The sequence below is a fragment of the Egretta garzetta genome, unplaced genomic scaffold (assembly GCF_000687185.1).
Source record: "Egretta garzetta isolate BGI_Z169 unplaced genomic scaffold, ASM68718v1 scaffold68, whole genome shotgun sequence".
NCBI classification, from domain to species: Eukaryota; Metazoa; Chordata; class Aves; order Pelecaniformes; family Ardeidae; genus Egretta; species Egretta garzetta.
This window is the reverse complement of record NW_009260774.1, coordinates 6,371,420-6,376,362: the sequence shown is the minus strand read 5'-3', so window position 1 is coordinate 6,376,362 and position 4,943 is coordinate 6,371,420.

Genomic DNA, 4,943 nt, shown 5'->3' with positions numbered 1-4,943 from the left:
ACTAGTTCCTACTTTAGATCAGTCAGTGGAGCTAGAGTATTGCTGCAGAGCTGGAGAGAGAGAGAGAGGGGGAGAGAGCGAAAAAAACCACAATGCATTTTTAGCTTGACCTAATCTAATTATGCAGGCTTTCTCTAGGAAGAAAAAACATAGTTACAGGGAAGTTTCTTCTATGCACATAACATGCAAGAGCGTTTGTGTAACTCACAGGTGAGCATATCTCAAGGAAAATGATTACTCCAAATGGCTGTGATTAAAAATGATAACATGTTTTATGGAAAATCTTAGGACTAAAACCTAAATCCGCGAAGGGACTTGGGTATCTTGTTCTTCAGAAAACTCTTCTATGCCTTAGATTTAGGCACCGGCATGGTTTTTGTGTTCAGCTGACACCAGACAACCTAGAGTTTCAAAGCACCTAATTCTACACAGTTAAAGTTCCACATGCATCTACCACCCAAAAAGAGACACTGTCGTGTCGCTTAAAGCTTCACCAGATCCTGAAGCTATATCACAGTTACCAAAACAAGCCTTTTTTTGCCTCTCAATGCCTGTGAGACCCGAGACTGGAGTGTGCAAAACAACACACAGGTGATTCCCGTTCAACTGGCGCCTGAACCAAGGACACTGGAGACACAAGGTATCATTGCCTAATCTGGAGAATGGATTTGAGCTAGTGTCATAACTCTGAAGTTACTGTGCCAACATCGGGCAGTCTGTGACTGGATGCTTTCCCATCCAAACTATTCCGTTTTAATACAATATTCATTTATTCATTGTATGCAAGAGTAATTGCTTCTACACTGGCAATTAGGACATTCATGTAGTATCCTTGCAATCTGGAATCAGATGACAACTCCAAATCAGGAAGAAAAGGGCAGATTGTGAACCCTGACAGCTCTGGTGAAAAGCTTTAAATTATAAAGCATTTGTAATGAGGGCTAAGGGAGCTTCCTCCTAGCTGATTATTTTTATGAAAACAAATTTATACAGCCACCTCGCTCCAAAATATGTTCACTGATAAAAGTTGTAAGGAAAAGGGGGTGGTTTCTTGCAGCTAAATTCTTGAATGAGATCTAACATATTTCCGTCATTTTTGTGAAGCTTTTGGTTTCATGTCCTGTCACAGTCAAGAAGAAAACAGTCAGATTAGGTTCCACTCCACTGTGATTAAAAACCCCCAGATATTTAATAGAAAAACTGGGATTTCTTTTCCTACCCAGTACTCCAGTTGTCTCCATACAAGACTTGCTGTCCTCTGCCAATTCCGTCTTCAGATACCTGAGCCTTCCCACTTAGGAATATTTGCTAAACTGATTATTTGTGTTCTCTTCACCCATGTGCAGCAGGAAACAATGATGTATCTCACATCTCAGAAGGATGTTCCAGTTTTCCATATTGTACCAATTGCCAATTAATTTGCTGCAGGATACTGTTGATTCATTTACTGATTTCTGGTGGTAAGCTCATTACTGCTTGAATTAAAAGAGCGATGGCACAGCAAAAGGTAGTGTTCTGAAGTTCTTCTGAAGCTTCAAGGATGATTTTCTTAATGTTACTCTATTCTAGGCTAATCCTAGTCTGCTTTACATATTTCTCTCCCTTGTCCTTTGAGATAGCTCAAAGTGAGATCAAAAAGAGTTTTTAATCCTTCTTGTTCAGAGTAAGTTGACAGTGTAAACTTACTAATTGCAGATATGTCAACTTGTCATCTCCCAGAACATGAGCCTCTTTACTGTTTGTTTTTTTGTGCTTTATAAAAATAGCAGTATACCAGTTTTCTTTTTTTGTAGTTCCTTTTATCAAAACAGCTCAAAGAAATACACATCCTTAAAAGATGGCTCTGGAAGTAAATTAGAATTAGCCTCATTTTACAAAGCTGGAAATCGAGGCAATTGGCATTTGTGTCAGTTTATCCAGATCACATGGGAACCCTGTAGAAGAAGAGGAATCTATCTGAGATCCCAGACCATGATTTCCAGTCATTCATTTACTTACTCATGAAATCATCCTTCCGTTCACAGTAATTGATATTTCCTTAGACAAAACACAATGAAATGATCCCAGGGATTAATTGGCCTAAGACGTTAATTCTGAGAAAAGTCCTACTTGACAGATGGATGCCTGCAACATAACCCAAGAAGTCTGTGGCACACAGCCTGGATTTTGTGCAGGTGGAGGATCGGGAGTGTGAGTGGTATATCATATCCTGCCTCTCATCGTTTCTTGGCAGATGTATTGCCCAGTAGATGGAAAAGCTTCATCAACAGCTGAAAACCTGTTTCTTGTCATCTTCCTTCCCATAGAAAGAAGTGAGTCATCGTGCTGTCCATCAGTCCTCTGCTTTTCAGGGTACTGACATTTCCCCTGTGATGCAGATGTTGAAAGACGGTTTAATTTTAGTCTAGATTCTACTGTCTACTTCTACTTCATTTGTCCTTCAAATGTACAACCTGGGATACAGGCTGTGAAAATTGGACAAAAAATGATACGTCTCTATGGCAGCAACATCAGACCTTCGTCCCACGACAGAGCAAAGCCAGCCAAAGATGCAAGTGTAATTTCCACCTCAATCCCTGCAGATTTTCTATGGAATAACCTAATTTACTTCTTTACTTCAGTGCAATCTTGGCTTCCTGCTGTACAAGCATGAAGTAAAGCCAGGAAAACCATGATTACTCTGATTTTGGAGAGAACGTGTCAACATTACCAAAACATATCTAACACCAGCACAAGCACAATTCTCAAGAGTTAAATAAACAAGGTAAAATTATTATAAGGAGTAAACCTTTGAATCCTTCTAAACAGACTCAGTTTGATTTTTCATAATAATGTTGGAACGAAATGAGGTTTTGTACTGTAATGTAGACAAGTCCAGAGAGGATAGTCAAGGAGTTCTAGGTTCCTAATGAACAATAAAGCAGAAACAGCAACTAAATTAGCAGGAACTTAATTGTTTCTTCTCCTCTGCTTGCTCAGTTCGAAAAATATCTTCTCTGTATACATGAAATCCTGAATGGAAATCTCAGATGGCCTCTGTCTCCATACTTTAAAATATAATTAACACTTGCCAGCAGTAAAGACACATGAAATTTAATTTTTAGTGGATTATGGATATTACTACTTTTTTAGTGGATTAGAGACATTGCCACTTTGATTTAGAGCTAAGGCCATTGCTTCTTTTATTTGCAAATATGGAAAAATACAAAACATGAACTGTTTGAGGGGGGTTTTGTACACAAGGTTTGTAACAGGAGTTAAATCAGTTCAGTGGAGCATTAGCAGCTTTTAACTCACTGCGGTGACTCAGGATATGCAGGTGACCCAGATTTCTGCCCTGCCGTGTCACACAAACAGATAGATATAGAACTGTACACTTTCTGTGATCAGTGAGTCAGTTGGTTGGCTATAGGCTGTTCCATATAGACATATAGAACTGTACACTTTCTGTGATCAGTGAGTCGGTTGGCTATAGGCTGTTCCATATAGACGCTGGATTCCAGTTACACTGGTGTGTGCCATAGAATGCAATGGAAGGAAGGTTATAATCTCCAGTGTACACACCAGAAATAAAATTCTTTGGAGACCCTACTCAGGCATTTTTTTTCTCCTATGTACACTGGCACAGGGGAAAGAATTCCCTGTCTTTTGCCAAGTAGAAGCATTCTCATTTATTTAATCGTCCCTTAATTTTTTCTAGTAATGCTTGCTTACTTTGTTTGCTTGGGAAAATATACCTAGCTCTAGCTCCCATGAACTTTACTATCACCAAATTGGCCCATTTATACCAAGGTCTTCATGCACTGGACTTCGATCTGTCTCTAGCAACCTTTAAGGGAATTTAGGGTCATGAGATTATTATTCTTTATAATTTACAGATAAAGTTGTTAAAAAAAATGTTGTGCTTTCCATTTCCATTAGGAATTTCTGGAAAACATAGGTATCCTGCTGATTTTTTTCATCTTATGGAAAAGCTGCCTTTCTGTGTTAAAGCTTTCATTTGGTTTCCTGAATCTGCTAAAAACAGAAAGATGCAACCTGTTCTGTCAACAAAAGGGTTTTCCCATATGCTAGCTACCATGTGGTTAAAACCATATTTTCTAGCGTAGGTACATTGTCAGAGATTTTGGATCATATTTGCAGCTGGTATAACTTGTCATAGCTTCAGCAGAACTGTCACAGTTTCTATCATCTAGTGTCTGTTCCTTAATACTTAATACAGAGGGAGGCATGAAAAGAGATAAACAGGTCTAGGGAATGTTGACATTTTAAATTCCTTCCTACCCTATTTTGCACAAGAAAAAGCATTACATTTGGCTATGTAAATAGATCCCAGATTTTAAAATAGCCAGGTTCTTTTCTGCCTCAAGGAGAAAGAAAGATATAAACCAGAATTATTGGCTTTCTGTAATATTTTATATTCAATTTTCTCTTGTTACGTTCATGCCATGTAATTGTGTGCACATGTGTACATGCGTGGTCCTTGTTGTACAGGGTTACAGCCAGATTTTTGTCCAAGTGCCAGAGCTCTACCAGGGGTTCGGGGAGTTGCTGCGCACTCTCCTTTATTCCGTGTACAACAATGAATACTCCTTCCTATATCTGCCAAACGCATGGTTTGATCCCATTGATATCCATTTGGCATCAGGCTATTATTCACTAAACCTTCACTACAGCTATTAATCACATGCACATGCAAAGTGCTGTTTGCAAGGGGTGGGTTCCCATGTCTGCTTTGTTGTCTCGTGTTATTAAAGGCTCTAATACCCCTGCTCTGGCCTAGTATTTCTCACCAGTCCATCGCTGAAATACACGTCCCCAAGTGATTCCTGGCTCTCCACCCCATTCCCAGCACCCATGACATATAGACCCGTCCAAAGCACAGGGCATGTTCCAACTGTTTCCAGGAAGCTCTTTCCCATTACCTGGGAGTTATCCCTCTT